Source organism: Ipomoea triloba, chromosome 1, assembly GCF_003576645.1.
Source record: "Ipomoea triloba cultivar NCNSP0323 chromosome 1, ASM357664v1".
Classification (NCBI taxonomy): Eukaryota; Viridiplantae; Streptophyta; class Magnoliopsida; order Solanales; family Convolvulaceae; genus Ipomoea; species Ipomoea triloba.
The window spans coordinates 5675291-5700486 of NC_044916.1; positions in this window are offsets into that span (position 1 = coordinate 5675291).

The following is a 25196-nucleotide window of genomic DNA, read 5'->3' on the forward strand; positions in this document are numbered from 1 at the left end:
CATTTTTTGCCAATAAAATGTTGCAGCCAACCTAGCAAATGTGCGGGCTGCTCCTTCATGTCCGGCCATCGGGGTGGTGTGGAATTCTTGAAGCAAGATTGGTTTGAGTTGAGAATTGGTGGAGATAAAATAACGGTTTTTGAAAAGCAAGATACCATCGTTAACAGACACATGTTGGATGGTTTCTCCTTGGCTTATGCGTTGGTGTAACTTAAGCAAATCGGGTTGACGCATATTATCTTCTCGAATAGTGTCTAAGAGTTGTACCTTAGAAATAGAAATGAGGTTATAGAAGGCAGCTTGAAACAATTGGATTTCACTCTCTGGTACTCGCGATAAGGCGTCCGCTGCTTTATTGGAAGCTCCAGTTTTGTACTCTATCCGAAACGAAAATCCCAGTAGCTTGCGGACATAAACTTGCTGATCTGGAGTGTGCATTAATTGTTGAACCAATTCCTTTAAACTCTTGTGGTCGGTGTGAATAACGAAAGATTGACCCAGCAAATATTGGCGCCATTTATGCACTGACTCCACTATAGCATATAATTCTCTATTATATGTCGATTGTGCACGCATGCGGGGACCTAGCTTTTTGCTAAAATATGCTATAGGTTGCTCCTCCTGCATTAATACTGCTCCCACTCCTACATCTGAGGCATCAGTCTCGACAATAAAAAGCTTAGTGAAATTTGGTAAGCGCAATACCGGTGCCGTTGTCATAGATGTCTTGAGGCCTATAAAAGCATTCGCAGCCTCTTTTGTCCACTGGAAGTTATCTGCACATAGAAGGTCTATTAAAGGTGCTGCAATTTTGGCATATCCTTGTATAAAACGGCGGTAGTATCCGGTGAGACCCAAAAATCCTCGCAGTTGCTTTAGGTTAGTGGGCTCTGGCCATGCTACCATGGCTTCTATTTTGGATGGATCAGCGTGAATCCCTGCAGCATCGACAATGTGTCCTAAATAATCCACCTGTGCTTGAAAAAATCTGCACTTTGAAAGCTTAACAAAAAAATAGTGAGATGCCAAACATTCAAAAACCATGCGAAGGTGTATTAAATGATCACCAAGTGATGTACTATAGATAAGTATATCATCAAAGAAAACAATAACAAACTTTCGGAGGAATGGCGCGAAAATCCTGTTCATGGTGGCTTGAAAAGTAGAAGGGGCATTTGTAAGCCCAAACGGCATGACCACAAACTCATAATGGCCCTCATGAGTTCAGAATGCGGTCTTATATATGTCTTGGTTATGAATCCAAATTTGATGATACCCTGCCATGAGATCTAACTTTGAAAATAGTGAAGCCCCACCTAGCTCATCAAATAACTCATCAATTGTTGGGATGGGAAAATTGTCACGGATGGTGATAACATTTAGTGCTCGATAATCTACGCAAAAACGGTATGTCCCATCCTTTTTTTTGACTAGTAAAACAGGAGAAGAAAACGGACTTTGGCTTGGTCGGATTAAGCCTTGCTGCAGCATGTCCTTTACTAGCTTCTCTATTTCTGATTTTTGGAAGTGGGGATAGCGATATGGACGAACATTAACTGGTTTAGAACCGGGCAGCAAATGGATCCTGTGATCTAAGTCACGATGTGGTGGCAAATCTCGAGGAGGTTGAAAAATGGTGCTGAAGCTCAATATCAGTTCTGCTGCTTCATTTGGAATGCCTTGAGGTAACTCAAACTCCATAGAGAGAGTGGTATCTGGAAGCTCTTCGTTTTCTGTGGACGCTATGTAAAATAGCTCATAGAGTTCTTCAACATTCTTTGACTCTGTTATTGCTTGAAGTTGATTGAAAGTGATTTGCTGTAGTGATCTCGCATGATCCCCCTTTAGACAAATAGGTTGTCCATTCCATAAGAATTCCATAGAGAGCTGAGCATAGTCATGAGTTATCTTCCCCAACTGCTGTAGCCATTGTACCCCTAAAACAACATCGGGACCTTGAATTGGTAACCCAAAAAGGTCGATAGGAAATATTGTACCTTGCATCTGAATTGGGACTTGAGGACAACGAACTCTGCAATGAAGGGAGTCGCCATTTCCAATATATACGTTGAATTTTTCAATGGTTTTGGTAGGGAGGTGCAATTTTTCTGCAACTGATGGTTGGATAAAATTGTGAGTGCTTCCTCCGTCAACCAAAATCTGTATCCTTTGACCGTGAATATCACCCCATAAACGAAGAGACCTTGGTGTATTCATTCCAGACAGTGAGTTCAGAGTAGAAATATCTGCTGTGATAAGCATAGCCTCTGTGAACTGGTCATCTTGTAGTGTCACTTCTTCCTGACAGACTTGGTCATCTTCTTCCATTCCTAATAACATTAAAAATCTACTTTGACATCGATGAGAATTTGACCATTTTTTATCGCAATTATAACATAATCCCTTGCTTCGTTTATCTCTTATTTCCGCGGCCGATAGACGCCTAACCGGAAGGTCGGGAATAGGACGTCCAGTGGTTGCCGTGGGGCTTGGGCGTTGGGGTGGTTGAGGCATGGTGACAGTGGTTGGGCGTATAGGAGGTTGATGATTGGAATATGGGCGATGCGGAATAGAAACTGCAGTTGGACGAGAAGCCCATTTTGGTGTAGAGAGTAACAACTCATATTTGCTTTCATATGTTTTTGCTAGTGAAAAAGCTTCCTCCAGGGACGTAGGTTTGGCCAACAGTATGTAACCCCTCGGTTTTCCGACAATGTTAGGGTTCGAAAATATTTTTTTTTAGCTATGACATTTATGAGAAGATCTCTCGGTACTTCAAAAGAATTTTTTTTTTAGACTAAGTTATTAATAAGCTGCGATTTACGTACCGGTCACGAACCGAAAATTTTAAGGATTTACTTACAGATCGAATTTTCATAGAAAATGGATTATTAAGTACAATACGATTAAGCCTGAACTTCCTACTTAGTTCAAGAGAAATTCAAATGGACTGTAAGAGTGAAATTGTTACGGACCTTCGTACCTAAATTTCGCGGGAGACCGAAAAATTCCCGATTTTAGTGGTTAATGACGGGATTATTTTTAGAATAATTTTGGTGTTAGAATTTTCCCGAATTAAGTTATAATCCTCCGCACCTTTATCTGATTTAATCCCAAACTGGCAAAATAATCCCTACTCTTCAAGATCTACCATGTGGAGTTCACAAGTGTCACCCTATTTCACCACATGGTAATTTAATTAATGCAATGTCATAAGAGGTATGGTAGGATCATACTTGTTTCTTAACCTTCAAGCCAACTTCCCATCACTCTCTCTCTCTCTCTCCCATTTTCGAAATTCTTCTTGAAGGAAAAAGAAGAAGAAGAAAACCTCATTCTTCTACATTGTGATCCAAGAACTCCCTAGCTTTCTCTTCAACTCAAGTGCTCCATAATAGGTAAAAACTTTGGATTTGTTCGGTTAAAATGACTAGAATCCTTCCTAGAACTTAAGTTTAAACTAAGGATTCATGAAAAGGTTGTTATTATGGTGATTTTGTTTAGGATCTTTGGTGAAACATTTGAAGGAGAAGATCATCAACTTTCTACGGTTTTAAAATCTACTTGGGAGGTAAGGAATCCCTTAAGTTGGTTTAGTCACTTGAAGGTGATCAAATGCTAGTAAATTATGTGACTAGGATTTTTATTTGAAAATTATGTTTTAAGTTTATGGATCTACAAGTTGGCTCAAAAGACTACATCTTGATTTTTGGTAATTTTTGTATGCATGTTCATAGTTAACTTATGCATGTATATGTTGTGTTTACGTTCATTGAGGCTTATACTTGTGAAAATAGTAGAAAAACGGGGCGTTCCAACCCAGTTTTTGCTGCCCGAGGTTGGCAGAATCGGATGGACGCAGTCATGGACGCGCGTCTACCGCGCGTCCATCGGCGCCCAGGATTTCGGCGTCGCGGCCGAGAGGCCGGACGCCACCTCGGACGCGCGTCCGCAGGTGTCCGAGACTACGGCGTCACGGCCGAAAGGCCGGACGCAACCACGGACGCGCGTCCATGGCGCCCAGATTTTCGCCGTCATTTGCCGAACGTGCGGACGCGGCCCGGACGCACGCGTTCGCCGTGCGTCCGTCGCTGCGGACAACCGCGAGTTCGCGCGACGCGGACTTGTTTTCGTCCGAACCTTCTTCCGATGTTTTTGCTCCCGAGTGTTATGATGTTTGGAAGGCCTACGGGCAACCGAGTCTATTTTTGAAAGCTCAAATATTATTTTGTAAAATTATGTTCATCAATTTGGGAAAAATTGTGCTTTTATGGAACAAGTGTGACCTTGTCACTTGAAAATTTCATGTGAATATACTAATATGGGTATTTTGGAAATATCTTAGATGAGAATGATCGTTTGAGTCATCATGTGAATATACTAATTAAACCCAAGGGAGAAAGAATGTTCGAAACCTTAGTTCTGGATAATGGTTATTGTAATGTTCGACTTTACAGGAGGCTTGCGAGCCGGGGCCCTAAAGTTGTTGAAATGTTGACTTTACGGGAGGCCTGTGGGAGCCGTGGCCCGAAAGTTATTGAAACGTTGACTTTACGGGAGGCCTGCGAGAGCCGTGGCCCGAAAGTTATTGAAATGTTTGACTTCTTGGGAGGCTTGCGAGCCGGGGCCCGGAAGTTATTGAGATGTTTGACTTTGCGGGAGGCTTGTGAGCCGTGGCCGCAAAGTTATTGAGATGGTGACCTGCGGGAGGCATGAGTGTCGCGGCCCGAGGTTCTTGAACTTGTTCCAAATATGCCTTACGCTTATCCAGGGGGAACTAAGTAAAACTTTACTAACTATGCAAATCTAGTTATTCCGTAACTAGATCGTAGAATAAAATATCACAAATTTCCGAACAGTAAAGTGTGTGCTGTTGAACTCTCTATTTTGAATTAAATGATGGAATTCTCGGAGACGAAAGTATTATATGCTGATGTCACTCATATACTAGACTATACTATCTTTTGTTGTTAATCTGATTGCAGGTAGATGGCAACTGATGGGTAAAGTTTACCGTTGTCTGAGTATTATGTGGTTTTTGAAACCTTTGTTTACTTTCGAGTGACAATGGATTTCCTTACTTAGCCGTCGTGCTAACTACACTTCATTGTGTCCTTTATTAGATGGAATCTAGTGTGGGCTCATGCAGCCTAGCGGACTCCGATCCATCGGAGTTCGAGTTCCCGGTCCTAGATTACGATGGTTACGCCCAGTACATACTTGATGGTGACCCGTATGCACCAGATCCTCCTGTGCTGACTTGTACTCTCGATCCTGCTCCCACTGCTGTCTCACCAGCGGTACCGGTTTGGTCCCCGGCCCCTGTCGAACCGTTGTGTCCTTTTGACGTCATCCAGGCTAGTTATGGGTTTTACCCCATAGAGGTTTTACCCGATAGCGACCCTCTCGAGTTTGTTGTTTGCTATCCATACCCGTGGGACCCGAGTCCCCCAGACTATCACGAGGAATGGATGATGTATATCAATACCTGCAAGTTTCTGGACCACATCACTTGGTTTGAGGGTGAGTGGCACGTCGTTTGGGGCACCTACACTGGCCCGGTGTACCACTCGTTAGACTAGGTAGTGTCTAGGGTGGGGAGTCAAGTCTGATCTTTTGTGTAGATATATCTTTTGTAGCTATGCCAGTTCTAGAATGACTAGCAAAGTCGGGTCTAGCTTAACTCTTTTGATGGGCTGTATTTAAAACCTTGGTACATTTTGGTAGCTAATTTAGCTACTCCTTTTGTCGATGCTATACAAATGCATATCAAGTTGATGGTTATGATGTTATAGTGCAGTTCCCTTATCTTGAACCTGTGCATCTAGATCGAATCCTATATGAATGTGATTGGGTTCAGTCTAGGTGTGGCGGTAACTACTCCGATTGTTCGGTACAGCCGAGTCGGGGTGTTACACAGTAAGTCTTGCTGTAACTCATGTTTTAATCCTGCAATAAACATTGAAATAAGGACAGCTTCAGATATGCCCGACACCTTATTTAACAATCGCTCAAAGCTTGCGCGATAGTCTGCAACTGTGCTTGTCTGAGTAAGTTTGGAGAGTTGTCCTTGATAATCCACGAGTTGTGATGGCCCAAAACGAAGTTTAATTTTATCCATGAAATCTTCCCAAGTACCTAATAACTGGTTGGTTTTCAACCAACGATACCATTCTGATGCATCGTCTTCCATCGCAAATGAAGCAATTTGCACTCGATATATGTCAGAGATACCGTAAAACTCATAATATTCATTAATCTTAAAAAGCCATCCATAAGGGTCTATACCATTGAACTTCGGGAGTTCTAATCGTAAGCCATTGATATGTTGGGACGGAACTTGAGTGTTGGACATACCAGGAGAACGGTGAGATGGTGGTGGAATACCAGGAGAACTGTTAGATGGTGGTGGAAATTGGGATGATTGCCCCTGCTGTATAGGATGTTGTGGCGGCCTCTGCAAACCTTGTCTGATGTCTTCTACGGATAAGGCCAATGCTTGCACTGTCTGCGCAAGGTTGTGAACTGTGATAGTGAGCTGGGTGTTTGCCACGGATTGTTGTTCCATTTGGTTACGGATGTCCGCCATGGACATATCGGTGGAGTCGGAAGGATTTTGTTCAGCCATGAAAGCACCAATGTTACATGTAGAACATGCAACGAGTGAAATCTTTCGAGCAGATTTCTAGCTCCGGGTCTGTATTCGAGTCACAGACAAAAACTCCAATATAAAAGAAAATAAACTTCTTATTATGCGATGCCATTAACCATACAAAGAGGTTTCTTAATTACCATTTAGCCTAACGGCTCTTTCCCTAATTTCAGCTTTAGAATATGGTAAATAAACATGAAAAAGGTAATTATTGATATGCATGCTATTTTCTAATAATAGTGGTAATCTTGGTTCCCTGCTTTCCTTATGTTGCGAGTGGAGCGTCGCAATCTTCTCTCGTCACGGCTCGATTCACTCTGCTGATAATATTCTTGTTGATCTTGCATATCTTCCATTTGTTGATGGTCATTACTTCTTAAGCCTTGATCTGCCATCGTAACACATTCTTTCCTAGTTGGAGCCTAAATATCTGTGTAAATATATTAACAATTGGAGAAGGCCTAAGAATGTTAAATCCTTTTAAAAATTATGTCAATAAGTTACCGTCTATGAGTTTTTTTAGTGTAATTATTGAAAATTTTGAAATTGAACAATGAAGGTATAAATATGTATAATAAATATAATGTATTAAAAATATTCACTGAATGTGACTTTTTATTGAAATATTAAAAACATTCGCTCCAATGTCATTAACAAAAATATTTATAACTAAATCACATTCAAGTTATAAATGAATTGATAATTAATGATGATTTGTTCATTTTACAAGTAGTTAATAACAACACTTCTGTTACTTATAATTAATATTACGTCTAAATACGTTATATATATATATATATATATATATATATATATATATAAAAGGTTCACATGACTATGTGAGAACCTATATTAAAATAGAGTAATGAAACAACAGATTAAAATAGAAAAAAAAAAAAGACAATAGAGGGATAAAAATAATAATTCAATTATGTGTTGTAAATACATTATTATGGAAATTTGAAGATGTCACCCACATATAAAGCAGAAGTGGCATTGATGGACTTTGTCATTTCTCCATCGCGATGGTTGGTTGCTGAACACAGTTTTGATCCTCCATATTACCACCGAATTGAAATTGTATGAGTGAATTTATGGGCTTGATCTATGGAGGATATTAGGCAAAAGTTATGGCTTTCTTCCAGGTGGTGCAGGCCTCCATAGCTGCATGACTCCCCATGGCCCCTATACCAAAACATAAGAGAAGGAGATTTGGATAACTAAGAGGTGATGCTTGCTATTTTTCAGAATATTTCAAGATTTAGTTTCTATTTAAGGTAATGTTTTATATATCACATATATCTCCTTTAAATTTATGTGATTTTATGCTCTTGAAATTTAAATGCAAGAGAAACTATAATTATGGTGATATATATATATGTAGGTGCGTGAAAATAAAGTATTATTGTGATTTTTTAGATGAAAAATCACATATTTTAAAAATTGAGGATGTGAGTTATGAATTTCCTCAAGAGAGAAAAAATGGTGAAGTTGGAAAAACTTTAAATGTTAAAGCTATTATACATTGAACTCAACTTGTTGATATTTATGTGGATAAATTATTCTTTAACAAATACCAATTAGAATATATTATTTGCATATCAGATTAATTTATTTCAAGAATTTTATGCGAAACTTGTGACTATGTTGTTCACATTGAAGTAGCATGCAAACAACATTGGCTTTGTAGCTTACTGCCAATGAGCGCAACATTTGTTGTTTAAAACTTTAATTGAGTCATCTTGAAGATTTATAAAATGAAATCTTAGTGGTTTGAGATGATCAATTTGGTTGATATATATTACACTCTTGAGTGTGTATTAATCAAGCGCAGAGTTGATATAAAGTTTGCATAGCTCAGTCTACTAAGCAGACAATGTTGGGCACCAAAGACCAATTTGGGTAAGATATCAAGTACAATTGATAAAATGTATTTGTAAGTGTTGCATTGTGGGGGTAATATAATTAACTCCTTATATTTCTTTCCTATAAGTCTCTATGTGGTATCGAGAATAATTGTAAAAGAGAATGTTTCATGTTAAGCATGAAATCTCAAAGGAATTACTTGTGAGTACATAAAGTACATATCAAAGTATACGTAAGTTTGATCGAGAGTATCAACTTACTTAAAAGAAAAGACTAATTTTGAGATTAGTTGCTGAATTATTGATGAGGTGACTTAAAACCCAAGAGGTGATGAATTCGTGGTGGATCCCACTTTTGTGGTCAAACGAAGCCATGAAAAGAATCACAAAGCAGTACATTAATTGGTTATTCCTATGATGTATGTACTGGTGAGGTTGAGCTACAGCTCTTAATAAATTTATAACCCTATGAGATGGGTGGTCCTATTGAGATGGACATAATGAATTCACCGCTTAATAATTGAGAGAGTAGGCTTAAAATGCTCTTAATGATTTCATACCCTAATTCGGGTATAGTCTATATTGAGATAGACCTAACGAAATCACCTACCTGAGAAAAACAAAATGCTAAAAGCCTTGTATGAAAGATAACGAGCTATCTTTCTAGAGCACTCATGAGCATCCGAGGTTCAGTAAATACGTGTTCACAATGTGTGGTATAGCCACTTTGTGAAAATTCACTAAAACAATTTTGCATAGTTTAATCAACTATGGAAGTAAAATACATAGCACTTGGTCTACCAAGCCAAGAAGCTGAGTGGTTTAGAAATATGTTGGTAGATGCGCAGTTGTGGGGGAACCCCACAACTTTAGTACCTATGCATTGTGATTCACAAACTGTCATTTGTGTTGCAAAAAATAGTGTCTAAAATAGGGAGAATAGACACATAAGAGTTAGACGTGTATCTATAAGACAATTAATTGTTAACGTGGTGATAACAATGGAACATGTGAAGTTCGTTACGACTTGCAAAATAGTCATAATTCACTCTGTAGCCTAGAATGGATAGTCTATGTTGAGATAGACTTGACAGGGGTAAAATCTTTATTGAGATAGGCTTGACGGATTTGAAAAAGTCTACATTGAGGTAGACATGACGGGAATTTATGGAAGTTGATGTGTGCATTAGAGTTCAAAATTTATCTAACCGGTGAGTTCAAGATTTATATCACTCTCGGGAAGAAAATTACTCAATGTCACTAGGTGTTAGTTCAATAGCTGATTCACTAACATTAAAGTCAACTTTGATGTGTTGCTCAGACAGTTCTTTATTATTTTAGCCTTCCTTTTGAATGGGTGGGGGATTGTTGGAAAAATGTTCATAACACCATTCATAAAGGAAGCAGAAGTGTTCCTACTTTAATGGTATGCCTTAATAATGGTTCTCCTTGTCCACAAAATGTGAGACGTGGGATTATTCTTCTTGAGACCTCCACTAAAATAGGGCATAGATGTGTGGTTGTAATGGACAAGTCTATTCAGCACTCAATTATAAATAGCATTCTTCATCTTCGAACAAGACACAACAATTTGATTAAAGCCTTCTAAAGGAGCTTCTCTCTTTCTTCCCTCTTACGTCTGAGCATATATTATATATTCTGTGTAGCCAGTCGAGAGCGTTCCGGACCATCACCGGAAATTAAACGCTTTTAAGGCAGTGTTTTATAACACGGCACAGATTTTCTTAAGCCCGTATTTGTCCTTATTTTCTAAAGGTTGTCAATTTCTGTTGACGTTGTGTCCCTAACTCCAACATGTTTTACCTTTATTAGTGTGTGCAAGCAATAATACACCTCCACCTGTTCCTCCACCGGTTCCTGCTGAAACATTTTAAATCTAGACTTTGACGATGATTATGTAGAAGTTTTATTTCGAGGTTGTGTTGATTATCAAATGAATATTCACAAAGATTTTACAATAGATTATGACATACATCTTGAGTTTTCTTATTTTCCTGCCGACTTAAAACGGAAGATTGAAGAATCGTGCAGAGCATTAACGAATTGTGCATATCTTCATGAAGGTTGTTAATTAAGAATTCTTTTGCATTGATATAACCTTCCTTTCTCATTCTTTTCAAATTAAAGGATCCTATTCGATGGTTTTTAACAAAAATAATAATTAAAATCAATAAAAAATACATCTCCTTAACATTTTTATTACTTTTATTAGTGTGACATGTAATAATACACCTCCACGTACCTCCTCCTGCTCCTGATGAATATATAGAAAGAAAAGTTGAAGCATGCATAGAAGATCATATGAATTTTAGCTATGCATGCATTTAATAATGTTCTTCCTCCTTTTCCTAGCTCAAGACTTAAAACGGGATATTGAAAAGACGTATAAAGGATACGTGAATTATACATATCGTAACAAAGATCGTTAAAAACTTAATTAGAACTTATCAAGTACTTAATGACATTTACTTCATAGATATTTACAATGTTATTTACTTGGTATAATTATTTAGGGAACAAGTCAATATTAGTCTAACCTATATATACAAGTCCACATCAGTCTTCAACCATCAAAATACCTATAAACAGCTTTTGCAATCAATTGTTTTCAGTTAGCTTTATGTGATAATAAATAAAAATGGTAATTGATTGCAAAAGATATTTAATGCAAAACCTATATACACCCATATTTATTGATGGTTGAGTACTGCTATAGCTTTGTATATATATGTTTAGAATAATAAATAATATATTTATATATATATATTAAAATAAAATATAAAAACTTTTATGACAGGTTTTAAGAACAATATCACATTCATCCCAAAAATTCATACCTGACCAAAAGCAATGATGTAGAGTGGTGATCATCACGGAGAGTTTAGATGGTGAACGCGAGTAGGGACAAAGAGTTGTGAAATGACGTAGAAAAGATAATAGATTTTTTTTACCATTTAACATCAATCTTTTTATAGCACTACTCAAAAAAAACTTTAACATCATTTTCAAGTGTAGTAGATACTTGCAAAGTATATTATAAAAATCAGAAGCAAACCTATTAAAATAAAATATAAAACTTTCCGTGTTTTAATAAAACTCACAATATTTCTTATAAAGGGTAAATCACCGATTTGGTCCCTCAATTGTTATCAAACTGTCAATGTTGTCCTTTAACTTCGTATTCATCGATTTGATCACATAACTCTAACTGGCCACATTCCAGCGAAGGCTCCGATTAAGCAGGGGTAATTTGGTCATTTTGTGTCTTCAACCCTCCTTCCCTTTTCGAGGATTAATGAGTTTGTTGTAGCCATATGCTAGAGGGTTTGGATGAAGTCCTTGACTTGGCTGTCGCCGTCGAAGTGGTGGTGGTGGCCGTCGGGGGCGACACGGGCGCGGGAGCTAGAGAAGGGCCGGGGGCCATGGAGTCGTAGATGGGGAGAACGGGAGGGGCGCCAGTGGGTTTCTTGAGACGGTGAGTCTTAGGGTCCACCTTCGGTGCACCGATGAGAAGGACGACGAAGATGGACCGCAATAATGTAGTATGATTTGCCTTCAAGGCTCCAACTTTACGATCAAAGCCTTGGCTCTGGGTCTGATTCTTTGCAGAAGAAGAACAAGAGGGTTGAGTTGTTGTATTCACAGTTGAGCTTAGAGTTAAAAGGCTTCTTCAAGAACTCAACTTTACCATTATTCTGAGTCGGATTTGTCCGTCCTTTACTCAAATTGGGCGGTTTAGAACTACTACCCTGAGATCTAGTGATGCCATTGGGGGATGCAAAAGAGTTTAGGGAAAAGTAAGAGAAGATTGAAGAGAAGTGAGATCCATAAGAGCTTGAATTTGTGGCAGACACACTTCTAGTGCTCAGAGATCTTAAGTGTACATATCCGCTCAGAGACACACTTCGGTTGCTGCCGCCGAAACCAATATCGCCGCCATTAGACAGCGGTCTCGGCGACTTAGCCTCCACCTTCCAATAATTAAACTTCGAATTGTACTGTTCTGGAGTAGTCTGACGTTCCATTCTATTAAAAAATCAGATAAGATCAGTTGTGCTAAAGGAATAGAGGATTTTTATGGCTGGAACAGAATTAATGAACGAGCTCGACCCACCCAACTGATTTCTTGATGGGTTTTCCCTTTCGTGCAATGCTCCTTTACGGTGGAGTGGAGTGCTTAGTGGCGAAGCAATTGATTGACACACACACGGAACAAAAAGTGGTAAGGAGGAAAAGAAGGAAATCGGAGAGATAAGAAGCAAATAGGGAAATGCATGAAGAGGAAAATAGGTGAGTCAATGAAGAAGTAGGAATGGAATCGGTAAGAAATAAGAAGAAAAATCGGAGAAAAGAAGAAAAAAATAGGTGAGGAATTGAAGGAAGAGAATAGAAGGAGATAACGATGACGGATGCCATTTGGAGATAGAGACAAAGCATCTTGCCAGTGCTGCTCACTCCCGCCATGGCTCTTCTCTTCTGCATCGTACGCAGAACACAGAATGGAGCGGTGGTAGCGGCAGATCTTGAGTTGCCCATGAAATGATGAGGGAGGGAGGGTTGAAGACACGAAATGACCAAATTACCCCTGCTTAATCGGAGCCTTCGCTGGAATGTGGCCAGTTGGAGTTACGCGACCAAATAGAGTTATTTTCAGGGACCAAATCGATGAATACGGAGTTAAAAGGGCAAAGGGTAACATTAACAGTTTGATAACAATTGAGGGACTAAATCGGTGATTTACCCTTCTTATAAATTTACAATAATTTAAAAAACACTAATATTATCATTTACTCAAATCAAATAAAAATAATTAGCAAACATTTGCAATAAGTGGTACAATTCACAGGATATTAACAATAATTCACAAAAATTAATAATAATTCAAAATAAATCAAAATAATTAACAAAAAGTCACAAATATCCATAATAATTCAAAATACTACAAATTAAATGTACGATAATTTTCTTAAAATCTCACAATATTATCACATTCATCCCAAAATTTTAAAATAATTTTCAAATTAATACAGTTAAAATAAAAAATAGAAAACATACCTGACCAAGAAGAATGACGATGTAGAGTGGCGATCGTTAATGATGAGGGAGAGTAGCAACGGTGAGCGCGAGCAGGGACAGAGAGTGAAGGAATTGTTTTTTAGTGTTCGGAGGAGAGGGAGAGGGAGAGATGATAATGCATTGAAGTTTCATGGTTATAGTTTTATAGAGATAGTAGGGGGAGTGATGGAGGCATTAACGTCTCATAGCTATGGTTTTGCTTTTTATTAATGTGTAATTGTTGTCACAATCAGATGCTTATTATTGCGTCAAACACCTTCATAATAATAATCTGCTTACAAATTGTCTTAAAGATAAATTATTTATTTTTTGATAAATGAAAAAGATGCGATAAATTATCTTTAATTCAAAATGTTTAAAATTTATTTCAAAAATTATATATAAGCAATGACGATTATTAGAACTCTATATGTGAGTCACACTAGGATTCTCAATTCTAGTCTACTTGAGACTCTTCTTGTATATATATTCATGTCTTTCTTGTGCTTGTTGAACTCTATTAATCATAAACATAGAGTTCTCATCTAGTCTCGGATGCTGCTGTTACTTCTTCGGTCTCTACTTCTTCGGTCTCTTCAGTTGTGACCTCTCTTTCTACTGCTCATCACTTCGTTAGTGTCAAGCTTACCAACACAAATTTTCTTTTCTTGCGCACTCAAGTCGTCCCGTTTCTGCATGGGCACGATCTAATGGGTTTCGTTGACGGAACAAACCCTATGCCGTCCGCCTTTCTTCCTGCCAAGGGTGAGTCTTCAACAACCAAGCTGCCGAATCCCGCCTATGCTCCATGGATATGCCAGGATCAAGACGTTCTCAGTATGTTAATTTCCTCCTTATCGCCTGAGGTCATGCATTTGGCTATAGGCCGCCCTACGTCGAAAGCTCTTTGGACTGCAATTGAACAGGCACTGGCGTTATCCTCTCATTCTCACACCTTGCATCTTCTTGGACAGCTCCAATCACTCCGGTAGGGCGACTCCTCGATCGCCGATTACATCGCACGAGCGCAAGTAGTAGTGGAGGATCTTGCGCTCGCCGGAAGGTCTGTTTCTCTAATCGAACATAACCTCTATGTTTTTAGAGGGTTGCGCCCGGAGTTCCATCCCTCCATCCCATTACCGCGTCCGTCGCCGTCCGAGGTCAACCGATTTCTCTTCAAGAGCTTGCTGACCTGCTTGGTTCTCATGAATTTGTTACGGCTCTATAAGTCGCAAAAGCAGCAGCAGGTATTCCTCCAAGGAGCATAGGCGGGATTCGGCGGTGTAACACCCCAATTTTCACATCTGGGATTTATTACAAAATCCTAATATTACAATACATTGCGGAAGCGTCTAACCAGCAGAAAACTCGGTGTTACCGCCACGCTCAGGTATCTCTCCTATACCCAAACGTTAAGGCTAAACTTACAACATCGACATCCACTCCCATCTTGTTTAGAGCTCATCGGGCTACTAGAGTCCACACTAATCTGCATCTAATAAAGGACACAATGAAGTGTAGTTAGCACGACGGCTAAGTAAGAAAATCCATTTGTCACTTAAAAGTAGACAAAGGTTTGAAAACATTTTTAGTTTAGAAGTTTAAAAAAATCATTTTCATGTCCTTTCAGACAAGTTTGCAAAACTTTCATTTCCAAGAATTTCATCATTTGCAAATAGAACCGCAGCTCTAATGCTCATAATAATCTGAACCGCAGCCTAGAGTAACAATAATTTTCATAGTCAAAAATTCACTTAGTTTCCCTTGAGTAAGCACGAGGCTTTCTTTTTTTCATAACTCCATCTCTTCTCAGCGAATAGACTTCGCTCTGTAGTATGAATTGATCATACAAACCTCGGGCCATGGCATTTCCAGCCTTCCCGTAGGTCTCCTTATCCCAACCTAGGGCCATGGCACTCCAGCCCTCCCGTAGGTCCACCCTTATTCCAACCCCGGGCCGTGGCATTTAAGCCTTCCCGTAGGTCCCCACCTTATTCCAGAAACTAAGGGTTTGAAAACATTTTCCTTCCTTCAGTTTTTCTTTCTTAAATCATTTCTTTTGGACATATTTCACAAATGAGTCCAATATTTGATATCGGCTACCTCTTTAGCCCCTGAAGGATTTTCAAACATCATTTTCTCAAACAATAAGGTTTTGACAACCTTTATATCAAAATAGCATACGTTTTTCAACGTAAGTTTTCATAAACATTTTTGGATACACTTCATATGTCCATCTCACACTTAAAATCAACCAACATCCTTAACTATCGTCCTCAACAACTTCCACTATGATCAACACCATTAGATCATAACTTGAGGATATCGTACATCCAAATATATATAAATTCTAATAGGTAAGGTCATTGCCTAACCATAACCCAAAAATCATGAGATTATCATTTAATCTCCATCATTAATCCACGTCCTTAGCATCACCTAATCACCATTAACTCACTAACTACCTCACAATTATCATTACCACATCCATAATCATACTAAGCTTAATTCAGAAAATTTCAGCTTGGCGCAGTCCGAAAGATTGAGCCGGTAAAAATAGTTCCCGAACTCTTTTTCACTTGAAATTTTTATGGTAGAATCCCAACTTATAGTACTTGATGTCCATAAAAAGTTTTGGTCATTTTGGTCCGCGAATAAACACAGAAAATTCCATCTTTGCCCTTGGCAGTGTGCTGTCCGGAATTTTTCTCTCTCTGGACCAGTTTTGGAGAAAAATTCGAAAACCATACTTATACTACTCCGATCATTATGAAATTTTATATGCGGGTTCTACACTTATAGAAATACATGTCAAAAAAAAATTGGATCAAAATACCTTATCGATTTTTCCCAATAAATCACGGAAGTTACTGTCAGAGACTATCCTTATTTCTTTTCACTATTTTCACAAGTATAAGCCTATATGGACATAAATGTAACATATACATGCATATCCAAGCTATGAACATGTATACAAAAATATTCCCAAAGCTCAAAAACACCATATTTCAACCAAAAATCAATTATCCAAATTCAAGTGACTAATTCCAACTTAAGGGAATTCCTTACCTCAATAGAAGATTTCTAAAACCGTAGAAGCGTTAGATTTTTCCTTGAATCCAAAGTCCCTAAAACATCACCATAATAACAATATTTTTCATGCGCTAATATTAACACTTAAGTTAAAGCTTAAGTCTTAGAAGGAATCGAACCGAACAAAATCGAAGTTCTTACCTATAGTAGAGCTCTTGGAGTTGAAGAAATGCCTAAGTGTTCTTGGATCACAATGGAAGACTAAGCTAAAATAATTTTCTTCTTCTTCCTAGTGTGTTACACGAAAATGAAATGGAGAGTAGGAGAGAGATGAGATGATCTTGTTTGATATTGTTCTTGAAGACCAAGCAATCAAGTACAAAGCCTCCATACCTCATTAATGTTACATTAAATGGCCAAATCTTAGTCTAGGATTGGATTTGCCACATGTCATCACCCCATGGATCCCTTATGAAGATATCAAATCTAATTGGTTAGTTTATGCTTAATCCAGATGAATGTTCGGAGGATTATAACTTAATTTGGGAAAATTCTAATACCAAAATTATCCTAAAAATAATCCCGTCGCAAATCACCAAATTTGGGAATTTTTCGGTCTCTCGCGAATTATAGGTACAGAGTCCGTAACAATTCATCCCTTACAGTCCATTTAAAATTTTCTTGAACTAACTAGAAGTTCAGGCTTAATCGTATGATATTTAATAATCCCAATTCTAGAAAATTCGAACTGAATCTATATCCTTAAAATTTTCTCGGTTCGTGACCGGTGCGTAGTTCGCAGCCTATCGATAACTAATCCTTAAAAAAAATTATTTCGAGCATCAAACCGTCTTCTCTTAAATGTCATAACTTAAAGACCTATTTTCCGAACCTCAAACTTATCGGAAAATACGAGGGGTTACAGGCGGGTTGGTTGTTGAAGACTCACCCTTGGCAAGAAGAAAGGCGGACGGCATAGGGTTTGTTCCGTCAACGAAACCCATTAAATCGTGCCCACGCAGAAACGGGACGACACTTGAGTGCGCCAGAAAAGAAAATTTGTGTTGGAAAGCTTGACACTAACGAAGTGATGAGCAGTAGAAAGAGAGGTCACAACCGAAGAGACCGAAGAAGTAGGTCACAACCGAAGAGACCGAAGAAGTAACAGTAACATCCGAGACGGTCCGTTTCAGAGGAATTGACAGATCCGTCAGCCATAAGGAAAGAAACCTAGTTGTATGTTTATGATTAATAGAGTTCAACCAATACAATGATGAAAGACATGAATATATATATATACAAGAAGAGTCTCAAGTAGACTGGAATTGAGAATCCTAGTGTGGTATAGAGTCCTAGTAATGACAGCAAAGTTTTAATTGTATTACAAATTTCATAAAATGTTTAGAATTGTCAATTAATTCATCTCAACAAATAATTTGGGGCGGTCATGATTTAATAATTGGTAAAGATATCATCCCTAGCTATTGGATGACTGATTTGGCTTTGGAAAATGCTTTTTGGCTTATACATGCATGTGTAGTGCTTACACTAGTTTAGTCAAACTGTACTAAAGCTTATATTTTATGAAATAAATAAACAAAAAATTATTGTCCATTAAATTATGACATCCATTCGACAAAAAATCGATTAAATTAAATTACAACTATAAATTAAATATAATTATCACTTGTAAATATTAATTAACCACTAATATCCATTAGATCTCTGATCTGTTGAGTCAATAAGTTTGTGTCTTAAGAAGTTTTTTGCTAATTATTACAACCATATTTCTTCTATGATTGAAATTTATTTCATTTACTTCCGTTGCTCTTTCTTTTCTGCAATTTACTGTTTGGTTTTGATAGTTGCTTTAGTAATTGTTTGGTTATGGAAGAGGTTTTTAAATGTTGCAGTTGATGAAAATTGCAATATAATTTGATTTTACATTGATTTGTTTGAATTTGGCCTTTAGAAAACTAATTTGTTGAAAGATATACAACTATTTCTTCTTTTGTATATGTGTGTGATAACTTCATGTGGATTTCTTTCGTATTGGTGTTAAATATCTTTTGCTATTTTGCATGAAGAATCAACAATGAAAATTGTTCATAGAGACATAAAAGCCACCAATATACTTCTTGACAAAGAACTTAATTAAAAAATTTCAGACTTTGGTCTAGCTAAACTTAACAATGATGGGAATGCACATATAAGCACAAGAGTTGCATTTTATAGAGAATGATTCAAACATTCCGACCTCCTTATTTTGCAGACTTACCCCAAGTGTTTGCTGATTGGTTTTATGATCGATCAGCAATTCTAGTAATTGACTTGTCTACTAAAACAGAAAATTGTTCTGAATTTAAAATTCTTATAGACCCCAAAAATGAAGCTTGAGCTAAAAGTTGCATGACTTACTAGTATGAGGATGTATTTCTGAACAATTTTTTTTCAAGTAATTTACAATTTACAAATGAAAATAGAAAAAGATGGAAAAGTTATTGTAGTGGTTAAATAATAACTACTTTTTTTGTTGCAAATAAATTACAACAAGTAGAGAATTATATTTATGAAGAGAAAGTAATAATAACTTTCATTTTAAATTTTAATAATTAGTACGTAATTAATAAGAACATGCTTTAAATACATCTTCACATTCCTATACTAAGGCAACATTCAATTTGTAGAAACATGGCTTTCTAGTTTCGATATTATAAATAGTAAAGTTATACAAATACTGCAACTTCAAAGTCTAATCAATCATTAAATACATCTTCACTCTCTTATGTCAAGACAACATTCAATTCATAGTAACACGACTTTCTAATTTTTTATATTTATAGATAGTAAAATAATTCAAATAGGGATGAGTATAATTACCGAAAAATCGATAGCCAATAACCGAGCCAACTTATAATTTCGGTTATCAGTCCATTATCGATTACAAGGCCCAAAAAAATTTTGGTTATTCAGCTATTCAGTTATTTATAGGTTATAAAGGTGTAATAACCGCAGTCAACGAATAACCAATCTATTATATATATATATTATTTATATTATTTGTAGTATTACTTGTGGATACTCGGTTATTCGGATACCAAAATAACAGATCGAAATCGACATAATCAATTTCAATCCGTTAAAGTGAATGTTTGGTCAGTTTCGATCGGTTATGGAGATTTAAAAATGTCATCGGTTATCGGTCGATTATTAACCGTAACCGACCGATACTCACCCCTACCTACAAATACTTCAACTCAAAGGTTTTTTCAAGCATTAAATACATTTCACTCCTATGCAAATACAACATTTAGATCAAGCTCCTTTAAGTTTTTTTATAACAATTCAAAAATCCGTACAACTTTTTGGTTCAGTGGGTAAGTCAATTACTTGAATTGCTAATCGGTCATAAAATCAATCGGCAAACACTTAAGGATAAGTCTGCAAAATATAATGCGACAATTCAATATGTATATATATATATATATATATATATATATATATATATATATATATATATATATATATTATAATAGTTTTGATAATTATCTGCAATGCGCATCAATATAGGAGCAATCCGAGAAAACGCAATGATGTCGTGAGTAATGCAACTAGTTATCCAAATGCTTATGAAAGAAAGACTACTTGTGGCTGGTAATGCATCAAGTAGGTTTAGTCTTAATTATGCATCAAATAGATAAATAATTATTATTTTTGGTTAATTCATTAGTCTAATTAAATAATTTTTTCTACATAATTGTTCTTCATTACTCAAAGATGATATGCAGGCAACAACATTATATAAAGTACAAAAGCAAATTTCGCCTATATAATTCATTAAAATAAATTACAAATTTACATCCATATCACTAGTAGAGAATGAAATAAAAATGGCATTATGACACCGTACAAAATCAAATTAATTGCATAACAATTTTAAAAAATAACTAAATTAATTAGGGAGATTAATATTTTTATTTGTATCATAAGAATGCTAAATATTATATCACTAATTGTATTAAGTCTACTACTAACCTTGAATTGCAATCATCTCAACCAAAATGCAATTGTTGGAAACTAGGCAAGCCTCATGCTTAGGTGAAAAAATGTGAATTAATCTAATACATATGAATGTATATTAATATATTAAAATAAATCCAATTTGAAAATAAATAATAATAATTTACCCTACTTTGTAATTTATATCTATAAAAAAATTTACATTATCATACCCAAAGTTTAATGAACAAATTACAACATATAATATACATACATACCTCAAGAAAAATTAACCAATTATTATTCCATTCACTTTCCCCATTATCATAATAGTTTGCGGGAGGACTACCATTCATACGCACTACATTGCAAGGCTAAAAAGTCATATTCAATTACTTGGTAATATTATCAAATTATACGAAATAGGAACCCTAACGAAAATTGAAGACTAATAAATCATAAAAATTGTGAGATTTTTACTTGCTCGTTGGACATTAACAAGGAGTGCTCCTGAAATATTGGTTGAAAGGACATTTGAGCAAGCCAATGCAATGTCCAACCAGATCAATCGTTTAGGTGATGACATCCTATTGACCTCAAACAGATCAATCGTTTTTACCTAAACAATTGATCTGCTTGAGCATCGCATTGAATTGCTCAAATGGCCTCTCAACCAATGTTTCAAGAACACTCCTCTATAATGTCTAAGGAGCATGTAAAAACATAGCCTTACCATTTTATGATTTATTTGTCTTTTAATTTTCATTATAATTCCTATTTTGTACAATTTGATAATATTACATAGTAATTAAATATGACTTTTAAACCCTGTAATTTAGTATATTTGAATGGTAACCCTCCCACATACTATCACGATGAAGGCGAAAGTAAAGGTAGTAACAATTGGTATAGTTTTTCTGAGATATGTATATTATATGTAGTAATTTGTTCATTAAACTTTGAATATGAATGTGTATTTTTTTTAGATATAAATTACAAAGTAGAGAGTAAATTATTATTCAATTATAAATTGGCCTTATTTTAATATTAATATACATTCATATGTTTTTAGATTAATTCAAATTTGTCACCAAGCATGAGACTTGATTAGTGTCCAACAAATGCAGCTTGGTGTAGATGACCGTAATTCAAGGTTAATAGACTTATTACAATTAATGGTATAATATTCAACATTCTTATGATACAAATAAAAATGTCAAACTCCCTAATTAATTTAGTTATTTTTCAAATTGTTTTGCAAATAATATGATTTTGTATTGTGTCATAATGTCATTTTTATTTTATTCTCTACTAATAATATGCATGTACAAATTTATTATTCATTTTAAAGAATTATATAGCCTAAATTGTGCTTTTGTACTTTATATAATGTTGTTACACGCATCAAGTAATGCAAAAAAAATAATGTAAAAAAATTATTTAATTAGACTAATGAACTAACCAAAAATAATAATTGTTTATCTATTTTATAGAGCTAATCAATCAAAAAATTGTATAAATTTTGAAATTGTTATAAAGAAATCTAAAGGAGCTTGAGCTAAATGTTGTCTTGGCATAGTTATAATTCTCCACTTGTCTTCATGTAACCCCTCGGTTTTTCCGACAAAGTTAGGGTTCGAAAAATATTTTTTAGGCTATAATATTTACGAGATGATCTCTCGGTACTTCAGAAGGATTTTTATAAGTGAGGCTAATTATTAATAAAGCTGCGGTCTACGTACCGGTCACGAACCGTAAAATTTTTAAGGATGTATATACAATTCGAATTTTCCTAGAGATTTGATTATTAAGTACGATACGATTAAGCCGGAACCTCTAGTTAGTTCAAGTGAAAATCTAAAACGGACTGTAAGGGGCAAAATTGTTACGGACCTTGTACCTATATTTCACGAGATACCGAAAAATTCCCAATTTTAGTGATTGTCGACGGGATTATTTTTAGGATAATTTTGGTGTTAGAATTTTCCCGAATTAAGCTATAATCATCCGAACTTTCATCTGATTTAACCCCAAACTGGCAAAGTAAATTTTGTTCTTCAAGGAGCCACCATAGGGAGTTGACATGTGGCACTCCTAATCACCACTTGGCTAGTTCATTAATTGCATGTCATAAGAGGTATGGGAATGTTGCGCTTGTTCCTTAATCTTCAAGCCAAACTAACCATCATCCCCTCTCTCCTACTCCACATTTTCGAAAATCATAAGGGAAAAAGAAGAGAAAGAAAACTTAGTCTTCTTCCTCTTGGATCCAAGAACTCTTAAGCATCTCTTCAACTCAAGTGCTCTAAGCATAGGTAAGACTATGGTTTTGTTCGGTTAAATCCTTCCTAGAACTTAAGTGTAAGCTAGAGGTTCATGAAAATGTGGTTATTATGGTGATTTTGTTTAGGATCTTCGGTGAAAAGTTTGAAGGAGAAGATCACCATCTTTCTACGGTTTAAAAATCTTCTTGAGAGGTAAGGAATCCCTTAAGTTGGTTTAGTCACTTGAAGGTGATCAAATGCTAGTAAATTATGTGACTAGGAATTTTATGTGAAAATTATGTGTTAAGTTTATGGATCTACAAGTTGGCTCAAAGGAACTACACTTTAATGTTTAGTAATTTTTGGTATGCATGTTCATAGTTAATTTATGCATGTATATGTGGTGTTTATGTCCATATAGGCTTATACTTGTGAAAATATTGGAAAAAAAAATCAAGATAGTCTCTGGCAGTAACTTTCGAGATTTATTGGGAAAACTTGGTAATGTATTTTGATCCTATTTTTTTTAGACATGTAGTTCTATAAGTGTAGAACCTGCATATAAAATTTCATAATGATCGGAGTAGTATAAGTATGGTTTTCGAATTTTCTTCCNATATTCAACATTCTTATGATACAAATAAAAATGTCAAACTCCCTAATTAATTTAGTTATTTTTCAAATTGTTTTGCAAATAATATGATTTTGTATTGTGTCATAATGTCATTTTTATTTTATTCTCTACTAATAATATGCATGTACAAATTTATTATTCATTTTAAAGAATTATATAGCCTAAATTGTGCTTTTGTACTTTATATAATGTTGTTACACGCATCAAGTAATGCAAAAAAAATAATGTAAAAAAATTATTTAATTAGACTAATGAACTAACCAAAAATAATAATTGTTTATCTATTTTATAGAGCTAATCAATCAAAAAATTGTATAAATTTTGAAATTGTTATAAAGAAATCTAAAGGAGCTTGAGCTAAATGTTGTCTTGGCATAGTTATAATTCTCCACTTGTCTTCATGTAACCCCTCGGTTTTTCCGACAAAGTTAGGGTTCGAAAAATATTTTTTAGGCTATAATATTTACGAGATGATCTCTCGGTACTTCAGAAGGATTTTTATAAGTGAGGCTAATTATTAATAAAGCTGCGGTCTACGTACCGGTCACGAACCGTAAAATTTTTAAGGATGTATATACAATTCGAATTTTCCTAGAGATTTGATTATTAAGTACGATACGATTAAGCCGGAACCTCTAGTTAGTTCAAGTGAAAATCTAAAACGGACTGTAAGGGGCAAAATTGTTACGGACCTTGTACCTATATTTCACGAGATACCGAAAAATTCCCAATTTTAGTGATTGTCGACGGGATTATTTTTAGGATAATTTTGGTGTTAGAATTTTCCCGAATTAAGCTATAATCATCCGAACTTTCATCTGATTTAACCCCAAACTGGCAAAGTAAATTTTGTTCTTCAAGGAGCCACCATAGGGAGTTGACATGTGGCACTCCTAATCACCACTTGGCTAGTTCATTAATTGCATGTCATAAGAGGTATGGGAATGTTGCGCTTGTTCCTTAATCTTCAAGCCAAACTAACCATCATCCCCTCTCTCCTACTCCACATTTTCGAAAATCATAAGGGAAAAAGAAGAGAAAGAAAACTTAGTCTTCTTCCTCTTGGATCCAAGAACTCTTAAGCATCTCTTCAACTCAAGTGCTCTAAGCATAGGTAAGACTATGGTTTTGTTCGGTTAAATCCTTCCTAGAACTTAAGTGTAAGCTAGAGGTTCATGAAAATGTGGTTATTATGGTGATTTTGTTTAGGATCTTCGGTGAAAAGTTTGAAGGAGAAGATCACCATCTTTCTACGGTTTAAAAATCTTCTTGAGAGGTAAGGAATCCCTTAAGTTGGTTTAGTCACTTGAAGGTGATCAAATGCTAGTAAATTATGTGACTAGGAATTTTATGTGAAAATTATGTGTTAAGTTTATGGATCTACAAGTTGGCTCAAAGGAACTACACTTTAATGTTTAGTAATTTTTGGTATGCATGTTCATAGTTAATTTATGCATGTATATGTGGTGTTTATGTCCATATAGGCTTATACTTGTGAAAATATTGGAAAAAAAAATCAAGATAGTCTCTGGCAGTAACTTTCGAGATTTATTGGGAAAACTTGGTAATGTATTTTGATCCTATTTTTTTTAGACATGTAGTTCTATAAGTGTAGAACCTGCATATAAAATTTCATAATGATCGGAGTAGTATAAGTATGGTTTTCGAATTTT